The sequence below is a fragment of the Phyllostomus hastatus genome, unplaced genomic scaffold, assembly GCF_019186645.2.
Source record: "Phyllostomus hastatus isolate PE091 unplaced genomic scaffold, TTU_PhHast_1.1 phas_contig_524, whole genome shotgun sequence".
NCBI lineage: Eukaryota > Metazoa > Chordata > Mammalia > Chiroptera > Phyllostomidae > Phyllostomus > Phyllostomus hastatus.
In genome coordinates, this window is record NW_025333900.1 from 8909658 (window position 1) to 8933467 (window position 23810).

At 36.7% G+C, this 23810-nt stretch overlaps 1 protein-coding gene and 1 pseudogene across 3 annotated transcripts in view; one reads left to right on the forward strand and one right to left on the reverse strand.

The window, feature by feature from the left end:
- CDKAL1 (CDK5 regulatory subunit associated protein 1 like 1) overlaps window positions 1–23810 on the forward strand; it is a 651862-nt gene that overhangs the window by 12573 nt on the left and 615479 nt on the right. The window lies entirely within an intron of this gene.
- LOC123824095 lies at window positions 7732–7822 on the reverse strand (annotated as a pseudogene).

Sequence of the window (23810 nt, forward strand, 5' to 3'; positions counted from 1 at the left end):
TTTTTTTTTATTCTTATTCCAGGACGTGCTTATTGATTTTAGAGAGAGGGGAAGGGAGGGAGAGAGAGAGGGAGAGGAACATCATTGTGAGAGAGAAGCATTGATTGGTTGCTTCTGGTATACGTGCCCTGACCAAGGATCAGACCAGCCATCTTTCCATTTACAGGTCTACGCTCCAGCTCAACCCCACTGGCCAGGGCATTATTATTTTTACCAGCAATTGAATGGCCTTATATTATTAACTTAATGTTTTTGATGACATGTTTTTTAGACAGCAGAATTGGTCTTAATACTTTTGCTCTTTTGATAAAGTACTCAAAATATGGTTTTAGAATTACTTCTCTATTCATTAGTGATTTTTAGTGTAATTTAGCTTGAGCCTGCCTTAACACATTTTGATGGTACTAGTTTGAGTATTATGAATAAATAGCCCTTAAGGTAATTCCCTGAAACATAAAAAAAATCAGAGGTTGATTTTTTTCTGTGACTAAATAACACTTTTTAATTTAAATTTTAGTTCATTAGCACTTTGTGTTTAGTCTTATAACATTTACTCCTCTGTGTAAAATAAGTCCTGATTCATTTACACAAGAATATTAAGCTTTGCTATGTACACCTAATTTTGGCTTGTTATTTGGGAATAAGAAGAAAGGGAGAATTATAGAAGCACTGATTTGAATATGAAATTAATTTTTCTTGTTAATGTAGTATATTACTTTTATATACTTGCATTACTTGTATATATGTGTATTAATTTTATATGCTATTGATTGTCCACACTTTAGAAATGCATAGTCAGTTTTTAACTTTAGTCTGGCTTGCATGCAGTAGACTGTAGGACCTTTAAATCATTTGTCTAAGTTCTGTAGGTTGAGGAAATATGAGCAATATTAGCTCTGTAAAGCATTTAAGAAGAGGATCTCTACTGATTTTATATTTAGATTCAATATAAGATATGAATGATTTCTGGATTACCAATGCCAGTAGTCATTGTCATTATTGTAGAATAATGGGACTTTTTAAGAGTTTTATTGCTTAATAGTTTTACAGTGTTTTAGTAATCAAATATAGACCCAAATATTTTCATTTAACTGTATAAGTGATTAAAATAGGTATAAAATATAGTTTATGTATAATGTATACGGAGATTATTGAAAACAGCATACACAGAAATTCAAAATGAGCTCTCAATTACCAATAGTAGATATTTTTACTATTTGGAGAAGAAATAGATCATGTGGGTATATGCTTGATATTGCTATTTTTAACTATGTGATACTAGGACTATAATTATCTTAGTTAAAACCTCACAGGGGCTTACTTAGTGAGGGCTGTTAGAGCTTGTTCATTACCTTTTTCAAACCCTTTTTATTTTGAGGAAAAAGGTGGTTCATAATTTACAAATAGTGCCTGCTTGCTTCTCATTTCAAAGAATGAAACCTACTTGTACCACCAGACTAATGGGGTCAGTTCACCTGTGCACATTAAGGCCCAGTCAACCTCGAAGAGGAGTGTGCCCCAAAGAAAAGGGAGCTTTGTTATTTGAGGAAATGGCACCAAGCCTGGAGTCATAGGTATGCTAGTGCTAAAGGTGCTGGCTCCCTGATGGCTGCCAGGGGATGGGTTACATAGGGGAAAAACCATTAATCATGGCAGCTAAAGGAGTTGGGGTCGAGGGGTCTACTGACTGGTTGGGGCCAGGTCCTGAGGTCAGCCATGGCACTGTTCTGTCTGGTGGCGTGAGGGTGTGGTCTGTGGGGCCCTTCTGCTTTCAGGGGCCTGGGGCTGAAACCCAACTGAAGTCAAGATGTTACCTTTAGCCTGACCGAAACTCTGCTTCTGTGGCCAACAGACAGGCTTTGTTCTTAAGACAGTACGATACTAACAAGAGCCCTATCGTTCTGAGGGTTTAATGATTAAGGGAGTGGACATGCTAGGGAGAGGGAGGCAGATGAGTCAGGGTGCTGGGGGAGGTCAGTTTGGATCAAAAGGAAAGAAAGGGGTAAAGGTCATATTAAAGAAATAAAGTTTCTGCACAGTTGTAGTACTCAAAAATGATGTCTTTACCTTAAACTCAGAACAGTTATATCATGGATACGTGGTTCCATGAAACCATGAAATTAGTGTCACAGAAAGTAATTAAATTGACTCTGTAGGTACAGGGACTTTTGAAAGAAATACGTTTTAATTGCAGACATTTCATGTCCTGGCTGGATGGCTAAGTTATTTAGAGTGTCATCCCATACAGTGCCCTCCACCCAAAACAAAAGGGTTGTAGGTTCCATCCCCAGTCAGGGCATGTATGGCAGGCAACCGGGCAACCGATCAATGTTTCTCTCTCTCCTTTCCTCTCTCACTAAAATCAATAAGCATATCCTCGGGAGAGGATTAAAAATAAAATAAAATGAAATACAATAAAATGCATATATTCCATGAGTGTCTTCTTCAAGTAAGCACTTGTTTGTAGATTAAACTTTTTTCTAATAATGCTGACTTGATTATTGATACTTTTTGTGTTATTTCTTTTTGAGATGTTGGTAAATCATTTTTAATGTCCTTATTGGTGGCAAATCTTTGTATCTTGAGAGTACATTTAGTGTTACAATGGTCACGGGCCATTTGAGGCCAACTCTGATGAATCAAGTATGTGATACGATATTGAACAATGTTTTAGTTAAACATAAGGTATTTTAGTTTCAAAAAATGTTTATAGCAGTGATTCTTCTACTTTTGTAACAGTGAAATGCTTCTCTGCTCTGTTGGCCTTCAGGCTAGTAGCTCCTGCTACAAATACAATAATTAAGTAGAGGAATTCTGCTTGTGCCTGGAGTTTTTGTGAGAGCAGCCCCTTGCCAGAGGGTGGCCCCCCTCCAGTGGTGGGAAATATGTATGAAATGATGACTTTACCAAAGACCTGCAGGAGTCTCCAGGACTGACTCAGATCAGCTGGTGTCAATGGACAGTCCAAGAACAAAGGGCTTTAGAAATTTTATGCTTTTCTTGCTTTTTTAAAAAAGGTTTTATGTATTTATTTCTAGAGAGAGGGGAAGGGAGGGAGAAGGAAGGAGAGAAACATCAGTGTGCGGTTGCCTCTTGCATGCCCACAACCTGGGACCTGGCCCTCAACCGAGGCATGTGCCCTGACTGGGAATTGAACCAGCGGCCCCCTGGTTCGCAGGCCAGCATTCAGTCCACTGAGCCACACCAGCCAGGGCTGTGCTTTTCTTTGGATTCCTTTTCGGTGACTAGCTGTCTACGGCTCTTCCTCCCCCCACATCTTGTTTCACCTATCCTTTCTTCCCTTGACATATATATGGGAGCCTGAATTTTGAACTCTCTAGATGGATTTGAGAATTAATTGTCCCCTAGGACTTCTAGACTAATAAACCTTGCCTCACTCCAAAACTCTGATCTATTGGATATTAGCTTTTCTTTTGAAGCATTGGGCATACGAACCTTGTGACTAACACTTTTTGGATCTCTTCAGAACTTCACAACTCTTGCCTAATTTCAGCAAAGAACTCTTAACCATTGCCTAGCCCAGTAAGTGAGGTATGGTTTCCCAAGGTGACTGCTTTAGGAACAACCTTCGTTTAGATACAGATATGGCAGGTATATGTTGGGGAGGGAGGGAAGGAGGGAGAGAGAGAGAGGTGTATTTTGTAGTCATGTCTGCTTATGAATGAAGATAGCATGTGCTTTTTGGTTAGTTGAGAAAAGTTCTTCACAAGGCCATCCACTGAGGTTGTAGTTCATAAATACATGAGAATAATGTGTGTTAGATATACTTGGGATAAGCTTACCTAAGTCAGAATAGAGTGTTTAGCTTGGATGTTTGTGGTTTCAGAGAAATCACTTTACATTTGTTGGGCCTTTACAGTTCTTGAAGTTTCTTTGTGTATTTGTGTATAGTTCATTCATTCAGGAAATGTTCTCTGTGTGTGATAGGTGTTACAGGGTACAGTGCTGGGAGGTGTGAAGATATGGAAATGAACACGACTTGGGTTCCAGCAGACAAGAAGTTTATTGTTTTGACAAAGAAAAAGCCCTCAGTTGTATGTTAAATTTTAGAAGTTATTATAGTAAAAAGTCAGGCTTTCATGTATTCTTTTTTAAAAAAATAATACAGGGAAGCAGGGCCTGCTTCATTAAAAGAACATTTCCAATTTATATTTTAGAAATGCTTGGTGATAATGTCAAGTCATATGATAACATCTTATGTTTGAGTTAAGCAAATTAATATATCTTTTAGAAACAAATAAACTAGTTTATTTGGTATAGGAGATAGTATTATAATGGAATGCCTATAATGTAAGCATATTTTCTGGACCTGGCCATTTAATTTGAAGTAGTTTTGATTTTTAAAACTGAGCTCAGTGGGGTGTATTAGATTGATAATATAGAAGTGTTTGTGTAAGGAATGCATTCAAGGACCACACGTGTGGTTAGCAGAATTTTAAGGACATTAAAGTTACACTTTTGTGTTTGGACTTGGATTTTTAGATGTAACACTGCCCATAATTAAAGTATGAGTGAGTGCACATAAAGTTTCTTAAGTACAACAACAATGCCTGCTTTCTGTTTCAGTTTTAAGAACTGGTGACCACAACAGTACACATCAGTATCTTCTGTTCATTTATAAAAGAAAATATATTAAGATAAGGAATAGATTAATTTTGTGGGAGCTGAAATTGCAGTAAACTTGAACTCCTTCAAAATACAACTGAATGAAAAATGTATGGTGTACTGTACTTCTCTTAGGTGACGATACTTTGTATAGGCTAGTTCTACATAAAATTAGGATTTTTGTACACATTTTCAGGGAAGGGAGCTGAATTGGTTAAAAGCTACTGTGTGTTAGGCTTTTCCTGTAAATTATTGCAAGTATCAAATGAAATAACTTCAGTGTGAAGTTTCTGCATATTTCAAGACAAGGTGGTGGAGACTGGGAAAGGAAGACACATGACCTATACAGTGTCACCCTTATTGCTATTTGTCACCACAGACTCTGCTTCTTGGCACTATGCTGTGTAGTCTCTCAAAGTTGGTATTTTCAAATCATTTTGATTAGAAACTTAATGACTTAAATTAGAGTAGGTTTTTTTTTGCTTCCCATCATTTTGAAATTTCTTTTTTAGAAGTCATTCATATATGACTGTTACTAGAAGCCTTTTTAGGGAAGAGAGAGATGATATGTACTACTGGACTCCATACCTATACTACAGGAGCATGCTTGGTTTATTAGCTTGGTTTATTAGCTTTGTTAGGTGTTGGAAGTAAGCTGTTTCTTCTGTTATAGAGAGCAGTGTCCACTGAGAGCTACCTGGTTCCTTCCCACCTTCTTAATTCTAAGTGTGTTGTGATCTCCCAGTGGAACATAAATATATCATCATCTTGATTTTGTATTCTTTTTGAATCTAGTGGAATTCAATGAAAGAATCATCCACTACCTTAGTACAGGGCTCTTAACTTCCCTTCCATGTGTGCCTTTTTAACCTAGTTCTCTTGTTTTTCTACCATCACTGTGACTGTTGACTTATGTGTAGTGTCTTAACGGAGTTTGTACAGTATGTTCATATTTATTGCTAATTTCATATGGCTTGTATTGTACTTGAAAGTAAAAACAGAACAAAGGCTTTGTTAACTTAGGCTTTTAAAAATTATTAAAAATATTGTGGTATTTATATGTATTAGTAATAAGTATTTTTTTTTTAATATTTTATTTATTTATTTTTAGAGAGGGAAGGGAGGGAGATAGAGAGAGAGAGAGAAACATCAATGTGCGGTTGCTGGGGGCCGTGGCCTGCAACCCAGGAATGTACCCTGGCTGGGAATCGAACCTGGGACACTTTGGTTCCCAGCCTGCGCTCAATCCACTGAGCTACGCCAGCCAGGTACTAGTAATAAGTATTTATGAGATGTTTAGTTATGTGCTGAATAGAACATTTTTCTTAATGTAATCCAGAGTTTTCTTGCAGAAATTTTCTTTTTTTGTGGCCAAAAGAGATGCTTTTTATATGAAGGTTCTGAAGCATATCTGAGTTTTAGTGAAAATAAATTCTATTATCATTTAACAGTGTCTGTAACGCTAGTGGTGACCTTCAGTTTATAAAATTGAATATTAGCATTTCTAAAGCTCAGATGTTTAAACAGAGAAGGATTATATAAAGAGAAACAAAGCCTTTTTATATACATTAAAAGAGTAATAATATCTGTCCCTGGCTGGTGTAGCTCAGTGGATTGAGCGCGGGCTGGGAACCAAAGTGTCCCAGGTTCGATTCCCAGCCAGGGTACATTCCTGGGTTGCAGGTCAGAACCCCCAGCAACCATACATTGATGTTTCTCTGTCTCTCTCTCTCTATCTCCCTCCCTTCCCTCTCTAAAAATAAATAAATAAAATCTTTAAAAAAAAACAACAACGAAAGGCTCTGTTCTTGTAGGTTTACTTAAAAAAAAAAAGAGTAATAATATCTGTTGATTGTAAAATGTCCTCCTTATTGGGCATTTCAGATGAATTTTATAAGCCCTTACTATCTATATATATCCTATCTGTTGGAAAACTATAGCCTTAAGATAATTTATTTTTTAATATTTTATTATATTTTAGAGATTATGCTATTATAGTTGTACTGATTTTTCCCCTGGGGCCCCCTTCTACCCATCACTGCCCACTCTCAGGCAGTCTCCACACCATTGTTCATGTCCATGGGTCACACGTATAAGTTCTTTGGCTACTCTATTTCCTATACTGTACTTTACATCCCCATGGCTATTTTGTAACCATTTATTTGTATTCATTAATCCCCTTACTTCTTCACCCATTCTAGCACAACCCTCTCCCATCTGGCAGACATCAAAATGTTCTCTGTATCCATGATTCTGTCTTTGTTCTTCTTGTTTGCTTAGTAGGTTTTTTTAGGTTCAATTGTTGATAATGTGTTTTTGCCATTTTATTGTTCATAGTTTTGGTTTTCCTTTTCTTAAATAAATCCCTTAAACATTTCATGTAATAATGGTTTGGTGATGATACACTCCTTTAGTTTTTTTCTTGTCTGGGAAGCTCTTTTCTGCTCTTCAATTCTAAATGATAGCTTTGCTGGGTAGAGCAATCTTGGCTGTAGGTCCCTGTTTTTCATGACTATGAATATTTCTTGCCAATCCCTTCTAGCCTATAAAATTTGTTTTGAGAAATCAGCTGACAGTCTTACGGCAACTCCCGTGTAGGTAACTAACTTCTTTTTTCTTGCTGCTTTTAAGATTCTCTCTTTATCTTTCACTTGTGGCATTTTAAAGATGATGTGTCTCACAGTGGGTCTCTTTGCATCCATCTTGTTTGGGACTCCCTGTGCTTCCTGGACTTGCGTGTATATTTCCTTCACCAAATTGGAGAAGTTTTCTTTCATTATTTTTTCAAATAGATTTTTCATTTCTTGTTCTTTCTCTTCTTCTTCTGGCACCCTTATGATGTGAATGTTGGACCTCTTGAAGTTGTCCCAGAGGCTGGTTATACTGTCCTCATTTTTTTGGCTTTTTTCTTTTCTTTTTGTTCTGATTGGTTGTTTTTTTTCTTATGCCCCAAATCATTGATTTGATTCTTGGCTTCATCCACTCTGCTGCTCTATGCTTGTAAATTGTTCTTTATTTCAGTTAGTGTATCCTTTTTTTCTGACTAGATTTTTTGTATGCTGAGGTCCTCACTGAGTTCCTTAAGCATCCTTTTTTTTTCTTTATCATGTTTCTTCTTGTATGTATCAAAATTCATACCAAACAATGAGTTATGGGTTGCAAAAGAGGATTTATTTTCTGCACCTGGACTTGAGCATCCTTATAACCAGTGTTTTGAAGTCTGCATCTGATAGATTGCTTGTCTCCATTTCATTTAGCTCTTTTTCTGGAGTTTTGATCTGTTGTTTCATTTGGGCCATGCTTCTTTGTCTCCTGGTTTTGGCAGCCTCCCTGTGTTTGTTTCTATGTATTAGGTAGAGCTGCTTTGACTGTGTCTTGGTAGTGTGGCCTAATGTAGTAGGTGTCCCGTAGGGTTCAGTGGCACAGCCTCCCCTATCACCCAAGCTGGGTAGTTGAAGTGTGCCCTGTGTGTGGGCAGAGTACACCCTCCTCTTGTAGTTGAGCCTTGGTTGCTGTTGGCAGGTCAATGGGAGGGATTTACCCAGGCCAGTCAGCTGCAAGGATTGGATGATGGCCACTGACCACCAACCACTGCCCTCCATGGAGGATCTGCTGTGCAGGGGCAGGGTGGTGGTGCTCTGATGCAGTCTGTAACTGTCCACTAGGTGTGCTGGCCCTGGAGTTTCCTGAATGGTGGAGGCCAAGGTGAGCCTCCACCTGTGTTTTGCCCAGGGCCACCCCACGTGAGCTGTAAAGCGATCTGAAATGGTTGCTGCTGGGCTTGGAGATTCCCAAGCAAAGCCAAGCTGTGAATCCAGGCTAGCTACTGCTAGTGCCAGGCCTGGGGCTCACTAAGTCTAGCTGTTGCTTGTTTGAGAGCACTTAGGAAGTTGTGAAGTATGAGCCAAGACTAGCCATTCATATGGAAAAGCAGCTTGTGTGGGCCAGTTAATTGGGTGGGGTGCCATCTCTGGGGATCTCTAAGGTGGGTCAAACAGTGTTAGCCAGGTTGATGGAGTTTCAGATACGGCACCTATGGCTCTGTGGGGAAGGATTTAGGAAAGGGAGAATGGCCTTTGCTCAAATTAATTGCCAACACTTCAGTTCCTTCAAATATACTATTGGTGCCTCTCAAGTTGCTACCCTAGTGCTGGAGCTCAGAGGGAGTTAGTGTGAGTAGGTGAGTGTGTATGTGGGTTCTTTAAGAGGAAGTGCTTCAGGCTCTAGCAGTTTCTTTCACTGACTCAAACCCTGCTGGTGTTTGCAGCCAGAAGTTGTCAGGACTTATCTTCCTGGCATTGGATCCCTGAGGTGGGGTCCTGGTGTGGGGCCGGGACTCCTCATGCCTGAGATATTCCTCCCTAATTTTTATCTACCGATGTGGGTGTGGGAGCAACTCATTTTGTGTCTATGTCCGTCCTACCAGCCTGGATGGATGTGGTTTCTTTTTTTTTTAAATATATTTTATTGATTATGCTATTACAGTTGTCCCATTTTCCCCCCTTCACTCCCCTCTACCCTGTACACCCTCTCCCACTCACATCCCCCCCCTTTAGTTCATGTCCATGTGTCATACCTGTAAGTTCTTTAGCTTCTACATTTCTCATACTATTCTTACCCTCCCCCTGTCTATTTTCAACCTACGGTCTATGCTACTTATTCTCTATACCTTTTCCCCCTCTCTCCTCCTCCCACTCCCCTGTTGCTAACCTTCCATGTGATCTCCATTTCTGTGGTTCTGTTCCTGTTCTAGTTGTTTGCTTAGTTTCTTTTGGTTTTGCTTTAGGTGTGGTTGTTCATAATTGTGAGTTTGCTGTCCTTTTACTATGCATGTTTTTTTAAAAAAATCTTCTTTTCTTAGATAAGTCCCTCTAACATTTCATAAAATAAGGACTTGGTGATGATGAACTCCTTTAACTTGACCTTATCTGAGAAGCACTTTACCTGCCCTTCCATTCTAAATGAAAGCTTTGCTGGATAAAGTAATCTGGGATATAGGTCCTTGTCTTTCATGACTTGGAATATTTCTTTCCAGCCCCTTCTTGCCTATAAGGTCTCTTTTGAGGAATCAGCTGACAGTCTGATGGGAACTCCTTTGTAGGTGACTGTCCCCTTATCTCTTGCTGCTTCTAGGATTCTCTCCTTCATTTTTACCTTGGCTAATGTAATTGTGATGTGCTTTGGTGTGTTTCTTCTTGGGTCCAACTTCTTTGGGACTCTCTGAGCTTCCTGGACTTCCTGGAAGTCTATTTCCTTTGCCACATTGGGGAAGTTCTCCTTTATTATTTGTTCAAATAATGTTTCCACTTCTTGCTCTTCTTCTTCTCCTTCTAGTACCCCTATAATTTAGACATTGGAACATTTCAAGATGTCCTGGAGGTTCCTAAGCTTCTCCTTGTTTTTTTTTTTTAAATTCTTATTTCTCCATTCTTTCCTGTTTGGTTGTTTCTTCCTTCTGGTCCACTCTATTGTTTTGAGTCCCAGTTTCCTTCCCATCACTATTGGTTCCCTGTGCATTTTCCTTCATTTCTTTTATGGTAACCTACATTTGTTCATCTAATTTGCACCCAAAATCAATCAATTCTGTGAGCTTCCTGATCACCAGTGTTTTGAACTGTGCATCTGATAGATTGGCTGTATCTCAGTCGCTTAAAAGGATGAGTCCTGGGACATTGATCTGTTCTTCTGTTTGAGACATCACTCTCTCTCTCTCTCTTTGTTTTTTTTTTTTGGTCTGGTCGCTCCTGTTATGGTGAGGGGCGGAGCCTTAGGTCTTCACCACGGCTGAGCAGCCCAGTCGCTAGATTGTGATGTTGTATGTGGGGGTGGCGGTGGGGGTGGGAGGGAACAATGGCGGTAGCTCTGTTCTCTGTGGGACCTCAGTCCCTTCTCTGGGATCCTGGGTTGTGTGCTCTGCCCAGCTCCACAATCACCGCCTCACTGGGTCTACCAGCTGCTGGTTGCATACTCAGGGTCCACCGCTGCGATCTAGTGCGCCCCAGATGCCTTACGTACGCCCGGTTGCCTTATGCACCCAACTGTCTCTGCTCTCAGTGCCATGACCCTCACCTGGCTGCTCGTGTCTGCCCCTCCTACCGGTCCGGATGAACGGGTCTACTTCAACTTTTTGGCTGTCCGACTTCCATTCAGATAAATTCTCTGTCAGTTCTGGGTGTTATTCTGCCTCTAAATTGTTGTTGTTCCAATCTTGGTTGTGCGTGGAGGTATGGGGCGTCCACCTATGCCTCCATCTTGGCCGGAAGTCTATTTCAGTTATTTTGATGTGGTCGTACGAGGAGGCGAGCCATGTCTGCTTATTCCGCCATCTTGACTGGAAGTTGTCTTAAGATATTAATTTAAAAGTATTGCTTAACTTGCCAGTAATTCACTTTCTCCTTCTCTTCCTGGTTACTGTGGTAATATTTTTATTAGTTTATTTGGCTTGACTAATATTTTTATTATTTTATTTGCCTTCACAAATCTTAATGTTTTTCAAGTGATTTTGCCACTGTTATTTTACATAGAAATTTGAGAATTTTGTTAAAAGCTGACTTTGTGTGAGGATCTGACAGCACAGTTTTCAGGGTGTGGCTTCCAAAAAAGGTGTGGTGTAGCAGTTGTGGCAGGGAGGACAGCTGCTGTTGGATCACTGAGCTGCATTCCTTCCCTCAGGTCTTCTCAAGAGACTCAACTCTCGAGAATACGAGTCTGAAAGAGGTTCGGTAGCTTCCCTTTCCTTTTATCTCCACAGACAACAAAACCAGAACAACTCACTAGGTTAGAATTTGGCGAGAGAATAATTTGGAATTATAAATGTACATTGCATGCCGTATGTATGTAAACAGTTGGGCTGAAACAGTAAATGTATAAACCAGACAGTTTTTCTTTGACCAGACCTTGTGTTTTAGGTAGATGCAGTACTAGGAGTTATGGAATAAATGGTTAGTCTGAGCTGGGAAAAATTCCTTTATAAGCTCACAAGGCGTTGAGTAAAAATTTGCTGTTCACACTACATTTCCCTTTTGTCGAAGAAGGTAGATTGGGAACGGTGATAAGGAAATGATGCATTGGCTTAAGTTGTAGAAGATGAGCAGCAATTTAAGGGGGTAAAATAAAAATTTTAAAGTGGAAATCGCAGAGGACAGACTTGATTTCTTGAATAAAATCAGATTGAAATGAAATTCAGTATAAGAGGATTAATTAGTGCACATGCATGTGTGTGTGCAGATGAAACACTCCATCATTTGGAAGGATGTGTACAAATGTAACTGAAAACCATTTATATATAATTGTATCTTAAAAATGCTTCAACTTGGAAGGCCACTGATATATATAATTGATTACAATATGTTGGTCATTACTTTCTGGAAGACAATTGGCTTGTCATCTGAAAATGAAGCTGAATATGTACATTTGTTAAGGAAAGTATTGTGGTAAAAGATACTGCATAGCTTATTTGCCATATTATGATCAATGTTTTTTCTATATTTAAAAAAATTTTAAACAACTTTATTGAAGTAAAATTTCATCATAAAAGTTAGCCCTATTTACCTGTATCATTTTGTAAGGAGATCGTCTTTATTTTAAAATGACTTCAAGATGACTGAGAAATGAGGAAAAGTTACTTTTTATTACATAAGGAATTATATGCTTTATAATAAAAAAATAAAAAAAAACTGTTCAGGTTCCTAAAATGTAAATTACAAATGCTGAAACTTTTATTTAAATTTTGCAATGTTTTAGTAGAATGTAATATTTCAGAAAGGTATTTTAAAAGGTTGTGGGGACTCTTTATTAATGTGATGTAAAATAGGATGCCTGATGAGTTTTTGATCTCTACATTCTGGATTTTTTTCCTACTTTAAATAGAGCATGGAAATATATAGTTTCTGTTATTCATTGTTGTGGTCCAGGAATCTCCTCTTGTCATGAGAGGAAGCACAAAACTACACCTTTGGACTAACACTCACTGATTTTGATTTTGTACTAAATTCTATATAAATTAGGTTGTGTCAACTTTTTTAAAAAGTCTCACACAATATTTTCTTTATGTTTGAGAGCATACTTGCATGGTTGATTAGAATCTTTACTGACATGGATCCTGGCTCCTGGGGTCCACAGCATTGTGGATGAGACAAGACAGATTCACACGGACTACTGAGTCCTGTGGAGAAAAAGGGACAGCACGGCTTCTCTCTCAAGAGGAAAGCACCTTGACCCTTTCTTTAACAGGATTTTATTTGGTTCAGTTTGCACAGGAATGCAGGGTGTATACGTAAAGCTCATGAATCATTGTCAAACAAATGATTAAACTGTAGATAACATTCAGAGAACTCTGAGGGCTTATTCTGAGTCAGGGTCAGATAGTTAAAAGGCCATAAAACTTTGGGGAACAAACTTACTTCCTGCTTGGACCCTCTCATTTAAATTGCAGGTATTAGCAAAGTAGGTTTCATAGGATTTTATGCATTCTTTCTTAGGCCTGATCACCGTCCAAACCGCCCTTTCCAGCACAGGGCTGCACCTACCACCAGCATTGTTTCAGGCTGAAGGCATTGTTTCAGGCTTAAATCAGGCAGGGGAAGTAAGGCAGCTAAGAGCCTAGGAGACTTCTTACAGACAGAATGAGGACTCAGGCTATGTCAAAGCTGAGGGGCAAGGGTCCATCACCCCCTTTACTCTGTAGCCCCTCAAGTCCTTCCCTGAGGGCCCCTTTGCAACCATGCCTGTCTTAGGTCATCCCTCTTTTGAGGAATCTTACCCATCATTGGCTAACCAGTTATCTGCCTGGGGACAAGCAGGGTGAAGAGAAAGGGGGCAGAGGTGGTGCCTGTACAAGGAAGATAAACTTTGTCTTCTAAATGGCTTATGGTCCTAAGATCCTTTACTTACCCTTAGCCATGGGGAATTACAGCTTCCGAAACCAGGCAGGGCAGTTCCCAACACTTTACCTTTTTAAAAAATATGTTAGTTGATTTTACAGAGAGAAAGGGGGAGAGAGAGAAACATGGATGTGAGAGAGAAATGTCAATATGTTGCCTCCCATATGTGCCCCAACCTGGGATTTGACCCTGAAACCTTTTGGTTTACTGGGCAATGTTCCAGCCAGCTGAGTCACATGGCCAGGGCTAGAATCTTAACCTTTTAAAGAGATAAAGAGAAAATCTAGTTCACTCTTGTGAATTCTAAAATATTATTGTTCCAGATTTTTCTTAGTGTGATATTATGTCCAAAGTGAATGCCCTGTAATAGTTAATAACTTTCACTGTCATTAAATTATTTCGATAAAAGTTTTAAACTCTTTTTCTCAATTTTCTCACTAGTAGATTGGGAAAAGTTTATTTTTTTGATTGTCTTTGAGAATTTGATCATTTTTCACTCTGTTCCACTTTGGCCTGACCTTTCAGGTCACTTAAACTTCTTGTTTGCATTTCTTGCAGCGTGTTAGTACTAGTTTAGTTTTATTATTTTTTGTCAATGAACTACCATGGAGTGCTAAATTGTGTTACAATGATGAGTCCTTGGCCCTGCCTGGGTAGCTAGCTCAGTTGGTAAAAGCATAGTCCTGGTATGCCAGGGTTGTGGTTTTGATCCCCAGTTAGGGCACTTACAAGAATCAATCAAGCAATTAAAAAAAGAGAATCAACCAATGAATGCATAAACAAGTGGAACAACAAATTGAAGTTTCTCTCTCTCTTCTTGCACTTCTTGTCCTCTCCCCAACCTTTCCCTCTCTCTCTCTAAAAAAGATGATGAGTCTTTTCAAAATTGCTGGCATTCTGCTGTTAAACCACTAAAAATATTTTCTAGAATTTTTATGTGACAAATCAACATAGACCTTTAGATTTTTAAAAACTTGACATTTGCTTAATTGCTTAAAGACTGAAATTACACTTTGAGATGTTACAAAACATTTTTTTGGGGGGTAATTCGTTTAGAAATAACCTGTTTAAATTAAATTTTTTTTTTTAAGAAAGTGAGCATTTATATAGGAGAAGTGTTTGTTCAGGTCTTCTGCCCATTTTTTAATTGGATTGTTTGATTGGTGTTGAATTTTATGAGTTCTTTATATATTTTTAGATATTAACCCCTTGTCAGAGCTGTTGTTTGCAAATATCTTCTATTTGGTTGGTTGCCTTTTTGTTTTGTTGGTGGTTCTTTTGCTGTGCAGAAGCTTTTTAGTTTGATGTCGTCCCATTAACTTATTTTTGCCTTTACTTCCCTTGCTTTTGGGGTCAAATTTATAACATCTTTTCTAAGACCAAGGTATATAAGTTTAGTACTTATGTTTTCTTCTAGGTAATTTATTGTTTCAGATCTCATATTTAGGTTTTTGATTCATTTTGCATTATTTTTTTTTACATGGGGACATATATACAATGAATAGTACTCAGCCATAAATAAGAAAAGATGAAATACTCCTATTTGCAACAACATTGATGGACCTTGAGAATTTTATGCTGAGTGAAATAAGTCAGTCAGAAAAAGCCAGCAACCATAAGATTTCACTCATATGTGGGATATCAAATTGAAATTCACAGACATAAGTAACAGTATGGTGGTTACCAGAGAGGCGAGGGTTGGGGGTAATGAGAGGTAAAGGGGGCCAAATGTAAGGTGATAGAAGATGGTCTGACTTTGGGTGGTGGCACACAATGCAATACACAGATCATGTGTCATAGAAATCTATACTTGACACCTATGTAATCCTATTAACCATTGTCACCCCAATAAATTTAATAAAAAAAGAAAATAACCAGATGATAAATTACCATGAAAGCTTCACTTTTTATTTTTTGCATTGTCATATTAGATGTTGGGGATAAACACTTTTTTAAGATGATGACACTTGACTGTGTAAAATAGTATTGGTTTTTTTTGGTCTTAATTTAAAATTTTAGTGGGTTTGGGTGAAAGAAATGATGTATTTTTTAGCTCATGGACAATAGATGGCAGTATTTTATTACAGGATCACTGCAGCTGTAATATACATGAATAGTGAATTTCATGGTACAAATAGTCTGATACAATTATTTGATGTCATTAAATTAGTTAACATTTGTCTTTTTTTTTATTTACTGCTTTTGAAACTTTTTACTGGTATTTATATAAGAATTGCGCAAATAGAGCTTTCCAGAGGCAGCATGGTCCTGTGTGGATATCAGCCCACAGTGTAGGTGCTGGAGACCAGATGTGATGTGCATTCATGGACTCACTACTAGACACCTTCGTTGCCCTGTTGCCCTGAAGGTGCTTGTCCTAGAATGTGGGCATTGTCCTCTTGCCCATAGGAGCTGACTGAGGTGGGAGTTTCTGACTCGAAGGACAAACCTTTGTTACCTTTACCATTACATAGCTTTCACACGTAACTGGAAACCGATCTTTTTATAAAAAGATCTTTTTATAAATGCAACTGGAATTGCTCATTAATCCTTAAATTTGTTAACATATGTGAAGGTTAAAGAGGCTTAATATTAAAAACGAATGGAGTAACCTACAGCCTTTAAAAATATTACACTCATTTTCACTTTACTAACATGAATTGTAGTTCATTTAAGGGGAGCTGATTTGAATGCCCAGGCATTTTCACAGACTTTCCTTTTGGTTCTTTCTTCAATGTAGCTTGATGATTCTCAGATTTAAGAATTTTTATACAGTGTTGTATACACAGATTCATGTACATCGTATATGTGGGTGATTTAAATGCTTTTTTTGAGGTAATTGTAATGATACATCAGATCACCTAATCTGATTATTTTAGATCCTAACTACTTGTATCCACTGCCACTCTGCTTACACTGCTGCTGTGCAGCTTGTCTCCCCTGACTTAGCGGCGCAGAGGGAGTGGTATCCCACTAGTTCCTGTCTTACTGCAATTTGTGTGTTTTATGTGACCTCCTCCATGCGTGTGAATTTCTTCTGTCTCAGTCGTCTTTACCTTTGATATCTCACTGCAGTCAGCTGTAAATATTAAGCTAGACTGTAAAACCAGCTATTGTATTAGCTATGTGACTTTGGGCAAATGACAATAACTCTGTGCTTCAGTATCTGCATTTATTTAATGAAGATGACAGTAGTAGTACTTTCTAAAGATTAGATGTTAGCATATGTAAAGTGTTCAGTGTGTGTTTGTTATTATTGTCATCATTAATCATAGTACCTGGCACAAAATAGGAATTGTTTTTTTTTGTGTGTGTGTGTGCACATTAGTGAAGTAAAATTATTATTTTTTGATTATAATGTCTTGAAGTAACTTTATTTTCTTTATAGCAGAATTTTAAAAAAGTATATTCTAAAGGTTAAATAAATGTGGCATGTGTGGCTGTGCATGTGTGAATCCCTTGAGTTTTCCAGTAGAATCCCATTTACGTGGCTGTCAAGTCCAGACTCAATAGTCTTGATGTGTCTTGGATAAGATCCTCATAGTATCACTTTTCCTGACATGGGCACCACACATTATATTGAATCAGAAATCTAATTTAATCTGTTCTTATTAAATTGGAAGAAGTAATTGCTTTCAATTTAATGGGATTGAATTTGGTATTAGAAATTTTGATGTTCCTTCAAACTTAATAAAATTTGGTTAAATAATTTTTCCATGTATTTGTGTGTATGCCTGTGTGCTTGCAGAAAGATGTGATCTTGGGGTATGACTTGTATTCAGACATTGGATTATTTGCAACAGTGGCTATGAGAGTACAGCATAAGGGTGGCAGTGAGAATGGCACTGTCTCATTCTTTTTTCCATTTCTACTCAGGGAATAAAGCAGAGAGAAATAAAACTAAGGGCCTTCAAAATGGGATTTTTCATCCATTCAGAAACGGGGGAAGGAAATTGTCTCTAGAGAAGATCTGCAATGTTTATTCTTGAGGGTGAGCATCCAGCCCTGGTAATGATCAAGAAGGAACTGTAGGTGAAACAAAAATCCTTCAAAAAGATCTTCTTAGCATTATATTCACTCTTTCCCACTGTATCATTTTTTAGAAATAACTAAGTTGACCAGTTTTCTTGTCTTGTACTGTGCTTTTTCTTGAATATGTAATGAACAAGAGGTGAGAATAATTAATGACCTAAGTACATTTCTGAGTTAATGTCTAATTATTGCATTTGATCATGGAGTTCTGTTTCACAGGTGTAGTACTGTGGCCCATCCCTCTGGCTCGCTCCTTGCTTTCACTCCGAATGTTTTCAGTAACCCTGTTAGCTACCATCGTATTTGCTGTTATCTTCTTTCCTCTTTTTAATTGCATTGCTACATAATTTAAGATGGAATCATTACTTTTTTTTACTGTGGTTTTGGAATCTGCTATATAAAGAACTACTTGATGACTGCAATTTGGGTACAATTTATAGCAACAAGTGAATCAAAGATAAAGATGGACCATTGAGAGTGTTTTCTTTTTTTCTACTTGGAGCTGAATTGTAAGCTAGTTTATAAAAATAAAGGAGCTGTGAGGATATTGTAGAATAAATATATTATGTTCTAATAATACCATTCAGGAAATCACTGAGATGTAAAAGTGGAGGACACTGAAAATGGTATACAGACATCTAAATATAAGATCAAATTTAAGGCAAAGCATCAAAAACATTTGATGTTTATCACTTGTATCTCATTTGTTGCAGATTTTTATCTTACGAGTTACAAGTTACAAGTCACGTGTAAGCCATAAGCAAGGGTTGTTTTTCCTGGAAAAAAGGAGAGAAGCCTTTGTAGTTTTAAATGCAGGGTTTTGTTTTTTTTTTTCTATTAGTGTAGAGATAGGAAGAATACTGTATTAGGTTAAGAGTTTTTGCACTGGTGAAATGTAAACAGCTATGTGAATGTAGCGAATGTTTGTGTACTCTTATGTAATAATTTAAACATGAATATGTTTTCCTTGCAAATGTATGCAAAACACATTGTAAAAACAATAAAATTATTTTGTAAAATTTTATGTAACATAGAAGTGTGTGCATTACTTATAACATAGGATAATTATGGGATTTGACTCATTATACAATGGTTAAGGAATTAATGTTGGAATTTAAAAACTAGCAATTTTGAGCCAGTAATGGCTCAACCATTCTTAATTGAGAGATGTTTGGATCAGTCATTAAAATTTTCTAAGCCTCTGTTTTTATTGAAATGGAATGATGCTCTCCCAACCTCATAATTGAAATGAAAGCATATAAATATGAAGTAATATTTTAGTTCTTGAAAAATATTTATAAATTTAAAAATAAATGGCTCATTTACTTATTATGCTTTAATGCTATTAAATTGTAAGCTGATGGTTTTTGAATTCCTTGCTTTACTTTCTTTCCTCTGTTACATTCAAGATATTTTTGTTCCATTTAGGAGCTTAGCTCCTAACTACACCAAAAGGTGGCACTGTTTACCTAGGTTTACTTAGGCTTTTTGATGAAAAAATGTGTTAGATGTTTTATCTGCAAATGTATTAAATTGAAGTTATATATTTTACATTTAATTTTCTGTTTTGTAAGTGGATCTTTAATTCACATAAGTTTTACTAAGACCAGGTTTCATTTTCATTTTGAAATGGCTTGGAATTTCAGATATTTAACAACCATTTTCTAGACATAAACTCCTGTATAATCCAGTATAATTAATGATAAAACCTTGTACTAATGTGACAGCCAATGTTTCATGGAAAACATAGTTGCTTTTGTATGGCAAAAACCATTAATTTTTTTAAGCCTCTAAAAACAATCAGTGATTAAAACATAGCAGCCATAAATAAATTATTTGTGTGGCTTTTGGTCATGCCACATAGGTTTAATCTATCCCCGAGTGTTATTTTATGTTAAAAGACCTTTGGAAATTTAGTAAAATCTTTCATTGTTTGATTTTCCTAATGGCAGTAGTATGATGAAAGAAAATCTGGGCTCTATGAATAGCTTCTCTAGGTGAGAAATAAAAAAATTAAATAATATGAATTTGACTTGAAGTGAGGATAATTTATATTGCAGGGTGTGGTGAATACACTTCCCATACAGTTCAGTGAAAACCTGGTTGCTCGTTCATGGAGTATATTACATCCAATGTGGTTTATGACCCAAGCAGAATAACACCAATAGATTATTTTTATGTTAAATTAAACCTATCTATATTTGTTTTTCAACACAAGCAGAATTTGCCAATGATTTTTACTAGAAGTGGAAAAGCACAAAATGTTTCTGTTACAATATAAATTCTTGACTTGTTTTGGGGGTGTCTTAAGATAATTTCAAGTGTGTTTCCATAGTTTCAATTCAACAATAACTTGTGTGTTTCTGTTTTTGTTCTTTTTCCTTAAATACCACTTTTAAGGTACTAACCCTCAGAAATAATTTACATCTTTTTCCATTAAACACTCATCTTCATAACTCTGAAGTGACTGCCTGTTACTAAATGTATGTAGTTGGGGGAAGTTAGACACTTGGGAGTTAGGAGTTTGTTTTTTGATCAGATCGTTGTGTTATGTGCTTATATTTCAGTGTTCACTTTTGTTGCCTTTGTTGATGTTAGTAATATGATACATATGTGATTTGTCTTAATTGTTTAAAAATGCGTAATTAAAAGAGTATTTGATTTTTCAGTAACTGTTCCAATAGCAAAAGACTATTATTTAGACTCTTTTTTCAGCATTTGTTTTGTCCTGTGAGCTATAAATAGTATGAAATATAGAAGGAATGTATTGTGACACTTTAATACTTTGGAGCCCATACCATTACAATAGTCTTACTGTAGAGATTAAGAAACAGTGTTTTAATTATTTAGAAAGACAGTGATCTGTTATTTCACCTATTCTTTTTTTGTAGATGTAAATATTTATGGATATGGTAAATAACAAAGATTTATTTTCATAAATGACTTTGCATTTTCAGTTTTGTTTTAAGGATATGATAAACAAAAATGCACTCAAAATGACTTTAAAAATATGTTTCTGGACACTAAACAGTAAAAGATAGCTAAAGTGCCATGAAAATGCTTTTATCAGGTTTCCTCTTCCCCCCACTCCAACCCACGCTCTCCATAATTTCAGATTTGCCTGTCTGGGTAGAAGTTGAAGTAGTCAAATGTGGTATTATACAAGCAATATTTTTTTCTCCAAATAATACTTGTGATTAAACAGCATTATATATTTGTTATGAAAAAAAGATCTATCATGTAAGCTCCATTTAAGGCTCCTTTGGATGCCTGATAATATATTAATTCATGCTGATGATCTTACCTCATGACCCTTCTGTGTGGCCTAGCTGTGTTAATCTGTTATGGCCTTTTAATTTCCATCATCTGTATTGGTTGAATATGCTTGTTACTTCACAGTACCACCTACTAGTCTGTGACAAGGACTCGAAAAGAAGAAGAAAAAGTGTATTTCAGAATCACTTTCTTTCAGCATGTTTTAATAATAGAAGAAATTATAAAATACACATAATTTAAAAATTACTGTTACATCTGCCCTGGCTGGCGTAGCTCAGTGGATTGAGCGCGGGCTGCGAACCAAAGTGTCGCAGGTTCGATTCCCAGCCGGGGTACATACCTGGGTTGCAGGCTATAACCCCCAGCAACCGCACATTGATGTTTCTCTCTCTCTCTCTATCTCCCTCCATTCCCTCTCTAAAAATAAATAAATAAAATCTTTAAAAAAAAATACTGTTACATCTGAGCATTCATCGAAAATAGTAAGTCCTCCAAGTACTGTCAGCTTTTAATTAGGAAAGAGAGTTGGGTTGTTGGTTTTATTAAGCAAGGTCTTACTAACATCTTTTGGGTTTTTTTTGATTTTTAAAAATGTCAGAAATTATCACTAGAAGGAGGGGTACATATAATGGGCAGCTTTTTAGAAGCCAACCATTTTATTACATCCACTTTTCTAATTCCTGAATTTTGAGGGTTATATGTCTAAAAATCCTTGTGGTGAGAGAATACTGTATCTGGTTAAGAATTTCAAGACCATATGGTAAAACAGGGTAAGGATAACCAAGGCCTAAAACATACGGGAGAACTAAAGTATTTACAAAAAATTGTTAAATAAAAATGTCATAGAAGGAAAGTAATTTATATGGCTTAAATATAATTAATTCATTTATTTTTCATCCACAGAAATTTCTAATAAATTATTTGTTTTCTCAGAAAGTATTTATATTAGATGGGATTTTTTCCCCTTTTCATATTTAGCTTTTCATTTGAAAGTATAACATTTCTTTCTTTTTTTTTAAGCTTCTGTTTTTTTTTAAAGATTTTATTTATTTTTATTTTTAGAGAGGGAAGGGAGGGAGATAGAGAGAGAGAGAGAGAGAGAGAGAAAGAAACATCAATGTGCGGTTGCTGGGGGTTATGGCCTGCAACCCAGGCATGTACCCTGGCTGGGAATCGAACCTGCGATACTTTGGTTCGCAGCCCGAGCTCAGTCCACTGAGCTACACCAGCCAGGGCTTGACGTTTCTTTCGCTTTGGCTTGAAGTGGTTGTCTCCCATTTTTGGGTCTCAGCTGGATCTGAGATACTGATCAACTCAAATTCTGAAAAATTTGGGGTAATTTTTAAAGTAGCATACTCAGTATAATTGAATAAGTATTTCTCAAACCTCTCTCAGCCTGTGACTCATCTTTAAAATAGGTTATACAATTGTGAAAATTAGTAAATGGTTGATGGGTGTTAGCTGTTATATTAAGTATTAATAAAGAAAATTCACTGTTACATAGAAACATTTTAAATTTGAGTTTCCAAAATGAATGGTAACTTAATGGAATTTGATTTTAACACGTGTTTAATCCATTTTAACCTATTTAAGTGTCTTTTAGTTGTCTGTTTCTTTCTTGCACATCTTTTTCTGATGGTGGGTGTTATTTAGGAAATGAGGCAAATAGGATATTGAAGTAACACGTAATCCATAAATGGCTTCTTTGAGGAACCAGTGAGGCAGAAGAATGATTTCATAGAAGGAATATGAGATTAGGAGTTGGAAGATGTGAGGTCTTGCTTCAAAAATAATCATGATTACTCATAAACTTATTTATCTTTCGTCAGCTTTTTAAATCTTGTCTACAAGATTACCCATTTTGATTGTTCCAGAAGTGTGAGGCACAGATCATGTTCTTTTTTATACACATTGTCTCTCTTTGAAAGAGGTAAAGCGCTGCATTAACAAATGTCAGGTGTGAAATCCTTCTTGAACTTTCTAACTCCACTCCTCCTTACTGTTTTCCCCAGTGCCCCGTAAAATCAGGGTCCTCCTTAATACACTGCTGTGACGGAGATTATCTCCATGTGTTGCACTTATTAGACTGTTAAAATTCTTTGTTTACGTGTCTCCTCTATTAGACTGAACTTGAGTACAGAGATAGCCCATTTTTTCTTGTATTCATGGTACCTACTACCATATTTTGCCTATAATAAGCACTCAGTGTTTGTTGAATGACTTTACATCAATATGCATGTCATTCATGAGAAGTGAAATTTACTAAATGATAATAGAGTACAGAGTTGGTTTTTCATTTTATTATTAGGTGTGAAACACTGATGATTTATTACCTCCTGAAAGAATTAAATTTAGCATTTTTCTAGTCCAAGTAGTCTTATAAATTTTTGAGACCCTTTTATGAGCCTGACCATAGTAAATTGCCTTATTGGTGCTTAACAGATGCTGTGATTCATGGGAATGATAGGTATAGATTTCATGTTAAAACGACTGAGTAAAATAGGCACATTGTCCTTTGTTAGTTTCCTCAATTGGTTCTTTTAATTTTCCTGTTCTTACTGGTGATAGCTTAAGGCATCTGGCCAGTGCTGAGTATTTCTTCTTGACTCATCAGTCTTTTTGCCACCTGCCAAAGAAATGCTTTTACTTTGGTCAAGAACATTTGGGGTTAGATTTCATTATCATTGTAGGTCATGGACCACCTGTTAAGTCTAAGTATGTCATGCTCATTAGCATTGACTGCCAGCCACTAGAATGCTTAATTCTTGTGTTCTGCTGTTTTAAACTTAAAGGTGTTAATGGAAGATGGAAAAATCCTTTATCTGAGTAAGAAACTAGCTACCAAATTCTTTCTCCATTCCGAGTATGATTTCTCTTTGTGTGAAACCTAGTAGACTGTCTTAAATTTACTTTTATATGCTCTTTCAGGATCATTATAATTTTTTCCTTAGGTAAAAGCCGGTCCTTTTGGAAATAATTTAGATAAGAGGAAAT